The sequence below is a fragment of the Chanos chanos genome, chromosome 5, assembly GCF_902362185.1.
Source record: "Chanos chanos chromosome 5, fChaCha1.1, whole genome shotgun sequence".
Taxonomy (NCBI): Eukaryota; Metazoa; Chordata; class Actinopteri; order Gonorynchiformes; family Chanidae; genus Chanos; species Chanos chanos.
Window position 1 is genome coordinate 16,256,750 of NC_044499.1, and position 14,618 is coordinate 16,271,367.

Here is a 14,618-nt window from a genome sequence, read left to right on the forward strand (position 1 = left end):
AAGGACATGCTGCCTAGAGTTGCTCGTTAAAAATGCCCACAGTGAAATCACACAGCCTAGTCATTTTCCACTTATCAGAGATCAAAGTCTTTCAGCTGGGTGTAAATGATTTTGCACTGAGATAAGTTCTGTTTTGATGGCAAGAACAGCCGTGTTATGTGAAAAAAAAAAACCTTTTAAATCTATACACACATGGTTTTTGTAAAAGGTCCAGTGCTGAAGTCAACAGTCCTGCCAAAAACTATAAGGATGAAAAAATTAAGCGTGGCAATGATCTTTACCTCCCACAGTCCTCCACTTCCCACTATTGAATATTATATTACAGGTTCATACAAACCAAGTACAGTGACATAGATCAGTAAAGATAATGAAGAAATAGAGCAGTAAGTCCTAGTTCATGGACACATAATGTTAGACAAGTGGGAAACATTTCTTTTCTGATTGCATCTGGACCCTATTTACTCTACAAGGGCATCTGGACAAATAACTTTTCAGGGGCATCTTAAAATGAAAACAACATTTGTTCTAGTTTCTTTAGTCATGATGATTTTTTTTTAGTTTTCTTTCAAGCTGTAGTTTCACCTGGTGTTTTAAGGTTTTTCCTTTTAGGTAACATGTAAAACAAAAACTTGTAGAATAAAGCTCAGAATACAAACATATACCACTGCCGGAGCAACCTGTATATGAGCCATGTTACAGTTCCAGCCCTGTTGGTGGCAGCAGACACATTCAGAGTTCCTCATCTAAGTGCCACTCTTGTTGGTGATAAATGTGGGACAAGGGGCACAGAGTTTGTTCAGTTGGGCACTGTTTTTAAAATACCTCATTCACAAGCATCTTGATGTAAACAGAGTAAGGAAGTCATTAATTACTGCTATGAGCAGTGTCACAAATGGTTCAGATGTTTGTGATAAACTCCATTTAATTTATCTAATAGTTTGGATGATTTGCAAGATTTACACATCTGAAGATAAGAGATATTTAACAGCAGTGCATTGCATCACTTCCCCCTTCAAACTATTTTAAGTACACACACACACACACACGCACACACACGCACATATGCATACACACGCATGTACATGCACACACATACACACACTAATAGACGTGTGTACTACACACACTCACCCAGATGAACATCATGTACGCATGCACATACACGTACAAACACATGCACAGACTCACAGCACCACACATTCATTACACTCACATAGTGTCCTTGGAATATAATGAACCACAACCAGAACTATTTTGGGTTGCTCAGCCAGAGCAAGCCTGACCCCTTATTGCTTGCTGTTAGCCCTCTGTGCTTGTCAAAAACATCAAACCACAGGAAACAGTAATTATTCCCTAAAAGCTCAGGGTTACATGACTTTACTCCTTAGTGTGAGAGTGTGTGCGTGCGTGTGTGTGTGCGTGTGTGTGTGTGTGTGTGCATGCGTGCGTGCATGTGAGTGTGTGACTGCTCAAATAGGGCACAATGACGCTCAGATTTGCAATGGAAAGTTACACACTTTGACTACTATGTTATAAACTGGCAATTTGCATATATGATAACCTTTCCATTTGCTGCCTTCAGGAAATTGTTCTCTGATGCTTTATGATTTCACACAGTAAAAACAGACCATTGTCTTCCTTCAGCAGTAATTCACAATTTAAGAGAAGGTTTACAAGTACTTTACCACAACTCAGTGATGCTTTGGGAATCCTTCCCCCCAAATGACTCATCACTGTAGGGTTATGATCCATGTTCACCTGATTCAAATCGATTAATACAACATGCTGAGCATGTTAACCAAACAACCTAATCTATCATTCAGAAAACCTTAATGAGCTGAACCTGGTGTGTTTGAAGCAAAAGTGTTCATTTTCTTCAGCCCTCCAACAGAGGGCTTGCCTTATTTTGTTGATCAAAGTGGATTACAACTTAAGTTTAGATGAAACACCATGTTTAGATGAATTGGTATTTGCTGTATTATTTCTCTTCATCTGCCACAGTTAACTGATATGAAAGGTAAGAGACAAACCTTTTGAAATTCAGGTTTCACATATTAAAAGTCTGATAAATAAATAAAGCCTTGCACTAGAATTGCTCTTCCAAGGTGTCACAGATACCGTGGATGGATTATACCATTTTGAGGTTCTCAGCACAGTTCTTGTTAGGCTCTCCTACGCTTACTGATAACCCCCAGTCCAATGGGGGCTCCCATCTCACTCACAATATCTGAGTGATATACCTCTCGCCTCAGTGACCGCTATGACGGCTTTCTTCATTCCATGGGTAAAATGTGAGCAATTTTTATGTGTGCAAGCATTTTGTCTGCTTAAATATTACCAATTCATTTTTGTAGTTGTCTTTGATTTATTGTTTATTTTATCCTCTTACAGGATTCGTTTGTATTTCATCTTCTGATGTTATTTCTGCAATTTTAAAAATATTTGGGATGTAATAAAAATAGATGTATAAACTACACCTGAATTATGACTGAGAAATATTTACTCTGGGCTACGGTTCTGCACCGATGTGTTTTACCTGAAACATTCAGAACGCCTCATCGCATCGAAACCAACAATTCTCCATTATCACCTCGTTATTACTCTGTTATAAGCTAAGTAGGTTCTCATTTTAACAAATATAGACAATACTTGAATTTGCAGGTACGAAGAGGAGCTACCGGTCGTTTACACGGTATTTTACGGTAAAAGTGGGCAGGATTTGGACTCGCATGTGAGTTGAGACATAATTGACATGGCGGCGGAATCTCCCCCCTTGATTGCACTGTGGTAGGCAGACTAGCTGAGGATTGCCAAAGTTGTATCTGGGGTAAAAGTGGAGCGCTGGAATTTTTTGAAGATAATTTTATTGCAGAAAGGTGAGTACATGTTGTATCTTATATAACTTAAGATCGTGGAACACCTTTTATCTTGACGGCCTCTTATCAAAAAGATTATTTTATAAGTAAAGTTTGTGATTTTTTTTCGGTTTGGACCGCACTGGCTCCGGGATTCTTGCTTGGTTGGCAAGTCAAGAGGAAAAGCGAAAACAACTTAAGGGAGAAACCTAAACTTTGGTAAACTTTTGAAAATGCTGCAGTTATCCTGTGCATATTAATATAGTCTTTTCTTGTCATTTTGTTATGTTGGAGTTTTTAACGATTTGGAGATTGTTGGCTGCACGGTGGAAATCCGGCTTTGAGAAAGAAAATATTTTGCGCTGAATACTTCTTACAAAAAAGGCTGCGCAGTGTTTCCGAACGGGGTGCAACATCTGTCAGTGAAAGAAAGAATAACGGTATTGTGGATCTAATGATCTGGATAGTTTTGATCGCGGTGTTGAGGATGCTGTGATTGAACAGTTTCAGGTGTTCACGCTGACGTGTAAGGACCGATACTTTGTTTACATAACATACCAACTCTACTAACGGGTTTTACAAAAAGAGTGAACACGTAGATAAGTGATTTATTGTGATGATGTGTACTCCCCTGATTTGTCTGATGAATGCCACGGTTTGGATGAACCGGAGGTGGTAAACTCCATCATACCCTAGTATTCCAGAGAGTCTATTTCAAGTTACAGCTGGAAAGAACGACGTGTCACTTTTCAGATGGAAGACTGATTTTGCTGCCTTTCAGAGGTGAACAAGGCGCATAATTTTTGCTCTTTTGTAATTCACGCCTTAGAATTAGCCAATTTATTTTCTCATTTTGGAAAAGTTTTGTAAAGCTAGCATCGCTGCATTTGTATTATAAGTCGCGCGAAGAATGTATAGAAATGACAAAATAAACATCTTACGGAGTTATTTATTTATTTATTTTTCTGCAACATCAAAAATTCTTCCAAATACACCAGGATAACGTACCTAGGGGCATAGGCAAGATATCTGCCTGGGTCCAGAGGGCTCATTGGAGAAAATGCAGTAGGCTACATTATTGGACAGAAAAGCAATCCGATCCCAAATATATGACGTCATATGTACATTCCCAGACTAAAAGGCAAAATAGTTGTGGGATATGTGATTTATTTAAAAAAATTTATTTGTATTTTTTTGTTTGTTCGTGTTATGTTGGACATTTTCTAAACGTTAAGTTAAAACAACATTTTAACCGAGTACATTTTAAATGATGACATTGTCGCACATCACGCCATTATTAACAATGTTATCAGTCGACTATAAAGTAACAATATATATACACCGTGTAATTATTAATTAGCTTTCGCTATCCGAATTTTACACCACGTGTTATAGTTATATTTGATTATATGCAATAGGCATAAATATACACACACACAGAGAGATAGATAGATAGGTAGATAGATAGATAGATAGATAGATAGATAGATAGATAGATAGATAGATAGATAGATGTATCTATGTATGTATGTATATTGTATAAACACACTTTAATTGCATAAAATGGGTCAAACCCAGAAAGACCTCATCTAGTAATCTCATGGATTTTTTCATCTCAACCATAGAATGATATCACCTCCTGATGCATTTAATCAGCATTAAGGAGTCTATTGGTATGCTATGGCTGAAAGTATTCCTAACTATATCCATTCTGTTGCCTTTTACTGCATGTCATGTCAATAAGGTGACCTCATCAGCATTACCTAGAATGTACCATCAGCAGGAGCAGCTGATTTTTTTGGTAATATTATGATGCTGGCCTGATTGGTAACTGTATGTCCATTTAAGTGCTGTGATTAGTGACTTGGCAACAGCCTGCTTTCTTGAAGAGGCACTTCCTGATTGGTCATGGTTGGTGAAGCAAGGTCTTCCTCTGAGGTCATAGAGTTTGCACCTGGTATGGATATCTTCCTGTAGGTGCCTGTAACTCTGCCCAGCACCCCTCCCCATGTCCCCCTCCATTCCTCCTCACCCCAACCCCCTCCCCCCTCCCCTTCCCAAATCCACCAACCCCTCCCCCGGTATCCCTGCCCGCCATGGGAGGGGCTCTTTCCTTTGAAGTGTGCTGATATTATGCAGAGCAGTGTGATAAAATCTGTTTTGATTGCTGCTAATTGCCACAGACAGCCAACTGTTTGCCTGTTCTCCCCTTAGTGGAGCTTGGTAAGCATGAAGACATATTGTGTGCCTCTGCTCACTTGCATATTGTAAGCTTTGTCACAGTGTATGATGTATATAACTGGCTGCTACATGAAGCAACAATAAGGATTAAGTATGATGCCGCTAGGTTCTTCCCTTTCTGTGGTTTATGACATCTGATTACTTATGGAGCATCTTCAAATTCGCAGTCACAGTTTTCCTTTCCTCTTCAAAAAAAGACAAAGCTCCAAAAACAGAGTTCTGTGGCTTTCATTTGCATTTTTTTGTTGCAGCTTTTGCAGTTTGCCACCTGCAAACTCCACCATGATTAAAGAGTGCTCTATGATAAGGTCCCCCTAATCACGTCACGTTTTAATTGCTTTGACTGGGCCTCAGAACTCCGCTGGATGGGAAAATACTAGACTTATCACCTTCTTCTCCCTCCCTCTGCTCCTCACACAGTTTCAGCTCTCTCTATCTCTTTCTCTTCCTTTGTCTCTCTCTCTTTCTCTCTCACTGCAGTTATCAAGGACATGGGACCCTGATCCTTATGGTTTGCAGAGCACAATAATGAACAATTTTGATTTTTTAGCCTTGCTTTTAATGGGCCTTTTATACTTCTTCATAAAGGAGAAGCATGGACTCTCAGGCCCTTGACAATATAAAAATCACATTGAGATTTAAGACAACAGTATGTGTAACACAACCAGAAATTAGCAAAGTAATGGAATACTTCTTCATGTGCCATGTCAAATGAATGAATGACTGATGATGCAAAGAGAGGAAGAAATGTGTTAGTCAGCATGCTGAGGCAACGTATGATGTACTTGTGAATCAAATGACAAATCTGTAACCTTTGGTCCTGTGTCTTATCAGCGCATTTTCAACTTTTGTTCTTATCAAAAATCACAAAACACAGAGGCTTAAGTTAAAGAGTGTGGGAAGCTGGAGAAAAAGTGTCTCTATGAGGAAACACAGCATGTATGTTAAGATAATGTTTATATATGATGCAGATAAAGATGATGTTAAGCTTGTACTTTCACCATAACTGCCTTTAGTAACATCCAGAATAACTGCTTCTTAGATTCTGCATCTTACTCATTTTACTTGTCAGCCCAGGACAAAATTTCCTGACTTACTGTATTTTTCAGGTACTTTTACATGTAATTGCACACGTTTGAGAGACACTCCATATTACTTTTCCTCAAGGTAGAACCATCTATATGAATGCTGTATAGTGGAGACTAACCTCTGATAATGTCATTGCCTAGCAGACACAGATTCTCAGGCCCTTAGTGTTGTTAAACATCCTGTAGAAATGTGTTTGCATGGCACCGTACTGTTATGTTTACATGCCAAGCTTCTCTGTCTTTTTGCTGATTTACTCTATTGTTGACATTCGATTCAGGCTAAGATAAAAGAAGCCTTTCAACTCTTCTTTCCCACCGACATCCCCAGACAGCACCCCTCCCCCCCTTCTCTCCACCCTCGACACTCAAACGATGAGCTGTAAAAAAGCTTTACCAACGTGTAATAACAAACCTCCTGAAGAAGCATCATATTGCTCCACTGTTTTTATACTAGTTGAGATGGACAAGGGCCTCCACTGAGATGCCAGTGTGAGTTGTTGCTTTTCATTCAAGACTCAAGCCTTCACAACACAGCTACTTGGTCATGCCAATACATTATTCAAGCAGCCAGGCCTGCACATTAGCTAAAAACAGAGCGGAAAAACACTGAATGTTTGGTCAGGTGGCCCCTGGTGCACGTTCGTGCTTGTATTAGCATGCAGAGTCCACAGACGGTACTTGCTAGTTGGGTGATGGAAAGTTCTGATGCCACTGCAGCTTGTTAATGGTGCTTTTATTTCACTATGCTGGGGACTGTTTTAGTTCTGGTGGTAGGCATGCAAGCACAATGATTGGGTTAAGGGGCTTGCAGCAGAGGAAGCATTTATTTTGGTGCAGCAGCTCTTCATTGGCTATTCCCATCCCCCTGTCTCATTCCAAAAGAGCTTTCTAAAACTTCGTGATGTCCCCTTAAGGGCACAGAAATGCACTGCCCTCCTCCCCATCACCCACCTATCATGCAACTGGCACTGTAACCTCTCTTGTTGTTCTAAGCTTCCTGTTTGCCTGTGCCCCTCTTGGCTTTTCAGCAAAGACCTCCCACCAAACATCCACCCCTTGCTCTGTTCTGCTTCCCCCACCACCCCCCCCTTCCCAGCGCTCCCCTCACCCAGTGTGTGAAATCTGGAGGCCTGATTGAGGGTGAGGAATTTGACCCCTTGACCTCTGAAAGCAAGGAAGGGGGGCTATCCATTCTCACCGTTAAGATCTGTTTTAGCCTGTTGGATTTTTTCAGCTAATTCATATTATTCTTTAGGATTAGAAGCACTGATCTCCCTTTGTTCGATGCCAGTGTTTTGGATGTGTGAAGTTACCAAAATAAAGTACATGCAAGGGTCGTGGGAATTGCTGAGATGATCAATGTGGGGAGTGGCACAGTGCACTGTGGTGGTGGAAGGCTTCCAAACTGAAATACACTTTTGTTTGCCTCCTGCACTTCACGCTGATTTAAAAATCGAAATTCCTCTCCTATTCATTGGAAACTGTAATTTGTATCCAATTTGTGCCTATGGTGCAGTTTTTGAGGTTTACTGTTAGGGGAAGAATAGAAATGCTTCACGCAGACATAACTAGGTGACAACTTACAAAGTTTATGTTGAAGCTCTTGTCAGCAGTTAACTGCAGTTTTCTTTTCGCAAAACATTCTTGGATCTTTTTGCTGCAATCTCAGCACTGACTGTTTGACCATGATGCAACAGATTTTCCTTGTGACTCTTTTGTTTATGTTTGCAAGACTATAAGGGCGAGTGATGATGATAAGGATTTAAGGATTCAGAATTCAAGGCAACAGCTGAGTCCCATTCTTGTAGTACATGCTGGCTTTTCAGCCAAGTTTGGCATCATAAAGAAATGAATGCAGAAGCCTATTTATTTGCTGCTGTGTGAAGGTACTGTGTCCTTGTTAGAGGTGTTCTGCGAGAACTGGGCGAGGTGGAGAGGTATGTCCAGGTCCCTGGCCTTTCCGTGGTTGCCGGCAGACGTCGAGACAGAGAAACTTGTGTTTTGGCGGGTCTCTTGTCTTTTCCCCGAATGACCCTAGGAGAAGGGATGGGGCTCTGTTTAAAGGCTTTGTGTGCAGCGAGGAGGAAGTCATTATGTTTGTTTAAACTTAGCTGCCCTCTTTGAGAGCGCCCAACCATGTGGGACAATTTAGCTGGAACAAGCTAAGCCTGTCCCAGCCCCCACATACCCCCCTCAATGCCCAGACTCTCACCACGGACACACACCCAACCACCTTGGTGAACTTCTGAGCTTTGGTGGCTGTAGGCACGGCAGGGGAATGGCCTGTGATTGAGTGCTGCCAGCAGCTTGAACTGTGGTCTTACAGAAGAGTTCCCAAAGCATGTGACCTTTGATTGAGAGTTCAGATTACATACCCATGGCTGAAAAGGTAGATTGACAAAATGGTCCTGGTTTACAACTCAAAAGTCAGTGTTGCTTTGTTGCATTCTACTGAATATGTCATTGTTTGGCAGTTAGGCCTATTACTTTGTCAGTGACATTGAAATCCTGATGAAGTGGAGATGTTTATGGAAAACTTGCTTGATTTCATTTAGGCTTTTGATGTTCTGGAGGCATTTATAAATGGCTCACAGTTTGAAATGTTAAGATCACGGAGATTTTATTGTGGTGCAAGAAAGCTCCGTGCTTAAAGTTAATTTTGAGTAATGGGTTCGGATTGTGTACAGCAAAATCAAACTTCTCTGCCAAAGCTTTCTCCAAACATTTTACGGGAGTAAAACAGAAAAAGGGGTTTTATCATGTCTTTCTTAGAGATTAGACAGAATTTGTTTTGAGATATCATGTATTCTGACATTGTTTGTTTTAGGAATTAGTGACTCATTCGTGTGTCCCTATAGATGGAGTCCCTCTCTTCCAAAACAACCTTAACCAATTTTAGAGGGCTAAAATAAGATGTCCTGTTGCTTTTATGGAGCAGGCACAGAACTACTAAATATGTCACTGTCCTCAATGTGTGAATCATATGTCAGCACATTGAATACAAAGGAGGTGTCTGATGGCCTCTGGTAATGCTTATCTCAGTGTATGCTGCTGTCCGTCTGACTGTAAAAGCCCTTTAGAAAGAAAAAAATGGGGTTTTTTGGGCTTAGTAGAAATGTCTTCTTCATCTCTATTTGAGCCTTAATACCATAAAGCCTATTCAGTGTTTCTCTCTGTCATCTTAGCTCTGAATCTATTGCCCCTAGTGCCATCTGATGGGGTACTGGAACCGGAGGCTTGTCTCACCAGGCACTTTTTGTAGGTTCAGTCTTAACTCAGAAGTTCCAGAAAGCAGTATTTTTTCTTGGCAAATGTGTGCGGAGTAGTTTCAAAGAAGTATGTTTAATTTATTTTGTTGTGATTGTACACAGTGAAATTACAGTCAGAGGAAAAGTTGAACCATATAACACCAACTGACAAGGTTTGTTAGTAATTAGTTAGTAAAGTAGTTTGAGGTGAGGGACTAGCTCTTAAATGCTTTCAGAATGGAGAACCCATATCACTGACAGTGCCTATTGAAAGCCATGAGGATCCATCCTCTATGCTTTTGCATGCATAACTGTGTTTCCAAGTCACAGCAAGCAAAAAAAAAAAAAGGAAAAAGAGAAGAAAAATCTGGAACTTAGGCCATGGATATGGAGTGAGTCATTTTCATGTGGGAGTTAGGCAGCTTCCTCTCAGCCTGGTCTAAACACAAGGTCAGCTGGCCAAAAAAAGCTGTAGAGAGATGGAATCCAAGTGTTGTGGAGTGACCTGAGTGTTTACAGTCTCAGCAAAGGCAAGGTGCATGGCCTCTTTAGGGAGAGTATTTGAAACATGGATGTTTTTTCCTGTTCATTGATCAAATGAGTTGGATGGGACTTTTGAACGTTCCCGTATTGTAGAGATCTGTCAATGTTTGCTGTTCGTGTTGTTCTAGTTCCCCCTTCCTTTTTTGTAGGGTTAAAAGCCTCGAGTTATGGGGACGAGATCTCATCATCTCATTAGTGCAGATGTAGCTCTCATGGATGTTGTGTAACGTAACACCGGCCATACACTGTGAATTATCTAAATGTGCTAAGGATGCAGAAACGCTTTTGAGTTTTGCTGAATTAACAGCTTCAGTAGTGTAGTTTAAGGTGAGTGTGTTGTGCTGACAGCTGTACTGAGGTGCTGCCACGGCCCGGTGAGAAAGCGTGGCAGTCGGAGCTGCAGACTCTTCTGTTCTCTGCCTATATTAACAGCGACGTGGCAGTTGCACATCGGTCAGGGACTCAGAGTAGGTTTTACTGCCTTCTGGCCCTAAGCCTAGTCCACATCCAGATGGTTGGATGAGATTTTCCCTCCTCCTTGCTCCCATTCTCTTTCCTTCTCTCTCTCTCTCTGGCAATGTCATATCAGATCCTTTGGTGTTGTTTATCATCTTGCTGTTGAGAGGAAGCCTTGTTGAGCTCTGCTTGGTGCCTTTTTGGTTGCTCTTCATCATATTTACTGTAGTGCTTGTCATTTTAGTTTCTGAATATACCTACTCAGTAACTTTTAATTATAATAGCTTTTCACTGACTCTACACAAGTCTCTTTTTTCGCATGGGTGGATTGCATAGCATAATTTTCTCCTCTACCGCATCAACTTGGTATTGCTTCTTCTTTAACTCCTTAGGTCAAGCACTGGAAAAAGGCTATAAACTTAGCAGCTTGTAGCTATGGAGGTGTTTTTGTTGAGTAACAGGGCACTAGGGATTCTAAATCCAAAGGGTGACAGCTGCAAGTATTCAGAAGGAAGATGTCCTCCTTGTCTATATTTGCTAGTGTGTTGAGGGACAAATGTATAGAAGTGAACGAAGCCTGTAGGCCACATTGGTGGTAAAATTTGTAGACAAAATGAAATAAACAGTGTATTGAAACTTTGTGATTGTAGGAGATCCATATTAGAACATGGTCATCAGGAGCAAGATGGATTGCATACAATAGAGCCTTTATTTCTTTAAACTTTGTGTTGAAGTATTTTGGGGACAGAGTTGCTCAAAATCTGCATAGGATTTACATTCTTTTTAGTTTGCTCGTTGTGAAAGAGATCACTTATACTTTCCCCCAGTTTCTCAGCCTTTTTTAATGTTCCTTTATTGGAGACTGGAGGTCGTTCTCACCCCAGCGGTGCTGGAAAGCCAGTTAGGGGAGTGTAGAAAAAAAAAAAAAAGACAAGGGCTCTGTTTGAGCTTATGATGATGTTTGGATGACTGCCACAGTGGGAGCACAATGGCTGAGTCCATGCCCACTTTCCTGCCAAAGTGCCCTCGGAGCAAAGTCAGCCTGCCGCTCCCAGGGCTCGTCTGATTTCCCCCCCTGAAAGAATGGCGTAGTTCATAACCGCCATTCCCTCATTTTCATACAAAGGTTCTGTGCACGCGTATGTCTCACCAGACGTTTCCAAAGAGTACCCTGTCTTCTTCTCCATGAAGACAAGTTGCCTGGCACCTTGACTATAAGGCTTTGATTCAGTTTGTAAGCGCCATGAAGTTATTCTTGTGATGTGTCGAGACACAAAAAGTGTTCCTGGCTGCTGGTATCTTTAGGCTAGCAAGCTTACTCTATTGCCATGACAAACAACATTTTGAGGTTTGACAAGTTGGGCCCCTTGATTAAGACTAAGGGTGTCTTGTTGACCTTAGTGCTTACTCAAGCCATTTGGATAATTTCTCACAAGATCAACAATAGTGGTTTGGAAGTGGGGCAAGATGGATGCAGTGCAGAGGGAGACATTCAAAGCACAGTGTGGGACAGCACCAAGGGTCCAGAGGTTTCACAACTGCGTGATCTTGTAGTCCATGGAGGATTAGGAGACATGTAATCAGAGATAAGCAACAAGTAATAATTGTGTTTATTTCCAGAAGAATTTGCAGTTGCACAGGGCTCAGCTTCATGTGAATGTGAATGAACTGAAGGTCAGACATGGGGGTGTGAGTCAGATGGGACTTCGGTAAATCACACGGTGGAATGTTTAACCAAAATCAAACACAATAATGATGAAAATATGGCACTAGTTTTAGAAACAACAAGTTTCAACCTGCTAGAGAAATGTTGCACAGCTTATGTTATTAGTGGAAAGAACTCATGTCATGATCCGCGATAGCAACTCACCCTAAAGGCTTTTATACATTATACTGCCTACAGTGCAAACCAAATAACAGGAGAATTAAAAAACCCCACGAACGGAAAGGTTAATTATTACTGGTTTTGTGTCATGGCCTTAAGGGGTCTGAAAAGGTTATCTGTTTCACTTTGGGAAGATGGGGGTTCCCCTTTGTGGATAAATTCTTAGATACCAGCCATAGGCAAAAGACTACCCACCCAAAGTAACTCCCTCTGTGAACAAAGGCCTTGTTGGAGGCAAATGTGAGAGACTCAGGGTGGGGGGTATGGGGGGGGGGGTGGCTTCAGACTTCTGAATGACGTACTGTAGGCTGAACCCTCTTCCCTGGCTACCAAAAACAGAGGGCCCAGTGTTGCCGCTGGCCGCACTGCACGTAAGCCGAGAGTGTGTCTTTCTGTGTGTTTCTGCACATCGGCTGTTACAGTGACTTTTTGACAGCAGGGTGGTGGTGTAGGGGCTGCCTTCACTATGCAGCTCACTCTTCCACAGGCTGCAGTGTTTCCGGTGGGGATCTGAGTCTCAAAGTCCTCCAAGATAAACCAAAATTCATTTGACTCCTCAGGCCCCCTGCTTTTCACCCCCCTCCAACCCCCCATGGGGCAAGTGCCTGTCCAGAATGTTGGCCGCCAATGACTCAACATTGACTTTCCAGAAATGTCTGACCCTCGCTGTGTAACCGTATCTGTTTGACACTGGACACAAAGCTCGGTCAGTAAAGTTCTTTGGCTCAAAAGCAAATATCTTTTTTTTTTCTCTCAGAAGAATTGTAAGAGGCATTGTCATGCTTGTCTGGTGTTATGCAATGTGCTACTTTTCTTGTTCTTGTGCTACCTTTTTGCTATTGTAAGGTTCTCTGTCCTAAAGTCCAGTTAAAAGTATGCATAGAGCATTTAAAAACAAACAACCAAACAAAGAAACATTGATATATGAGGGATCTGATTGATCAAAATGCTAGAAATTTAACCAATTTGTCTATGGGATCTTCTTAAGTAACAGTTGTATTCTTTATCTTAACCAGTCATGACGCTGGCTTAAACAGTTCATCTATTATGAAGTACAGCATCTCTTTATATATATATATATATATATATATATATATATATATATATATATATATATATATATATATATATATATATATATATATATTTAAAGCTTCACTTTTGTTGTTTCTTTCTTTGTAATTTGAACAACTTCACTTACGAAGTTAGTTTGGGACTTCTCTTGCTCTTGTTTAGGGCAGATGTAGAGTGACCTAGTTCTGATATGGAACTCAGTTGCACCGGATGGAGCTCTGGATCTGTCTGTCCTTGACTTATAAAGCTCTGCTCTGTACACTGGTCATGCAGCTGTTTATCCTCATGCAAACACCTGCTGGCTCTGACGCTGGGCCTTGTCTGTTTCTGTGTGTGGCTCTGTCTGAGAGCCTCCCCGTTCAGTATCGCTGACAATTTCATTAGCGCTACAGTGCGCAAGCTAGAGCAGAATAAGAAATCTACCCACGAGAGGTGCCTCACAATGCCCCTTAGTTCAAAGTAAAGCCATCTAAGTTGCAGTCAGAATGATTACACATGTGCCTTTTGAAATGCCATTAGCCTTTGAAAAGTTAAGTCGGTCTGTGTTTTTGTTTTTGTTTTTGTTTTTAAATTTTGGGAAGCTGAGCTTTAAGTGTAATGGCAGTTCGCTTGGTTCCCAACATCTGCTGTTGCCAGATGGGCTGCTGGAATGTGGGAGGGGATTCTAGAGCTGTGAGAGGAGAAAACAAGAGTGGATTACTGTAATAGAGAGTCTGTTGGCTGGTCCAGCTCAGTCCATGACCAGACACGGTCTGGCATTGTTCTGCCATCACTGCTATAAAACTCTGGCCTAGTTAGACATGTGAGAGTTTGGGTGGGAGGCGATGACCAGCAGAAAAGACATAAGGAAAGGAGCAGGAGATTTGTAGCATCAAGCTCAGTTGTTTTTTAGCACAGTGCAGGGGACAGTAGTGTCAGTTGATGGTTAAAAACAGATGTTTTCATTCCTCCTGGAAAATAACTCACGGCAGCGCTCTCTCTCTGTCTCTCTCTGTCTCTCTCTGTCTCTCTCTGTCTCTCACTTGCTCCCTCTCTCTCGTTCTCTCTCTATGATTTCTTTCTCTCTCATATTTCTCAGGATATGAATGTTGCTGCTGAAGAACATTAACACTGAATTATTTTTAAAACTTTTAACTTTGCACTTTGCAAGCTCATTCTGTTGCCTGCTGCAATACGGGCTGTAACTCTCTTCTGAGTGTCTGTAAGTCTATGCACCGCCTGGTCCCAC

The 14,618-nt window shown here is 41.3% G+C and overlaps 1 protein-coding gene across 1 annotated transcript in view; it reads left to right on the forward strand.

Annotated features, from left to right (window-relative positions):
* Window positions 1-2,801: 2,801 nt before the first annotated feature.
* The window catches only part of fndc3ba (fibronectin type III domain containing 3Ba), a 98,808-nt gene continuing 86,991 nt past the window's right edge, over window positions 2,802-14,618 (forward strand). Inside the window, exon 1 of the mRNA XM_030776075.1 lies at window positions 2,802-2,876. The gene's annotated coding sequence lies outside the window, so the exon portion shown is untranslated. The remainder of the gene's footprint in view (window positions 2,877-14,618) is intronic.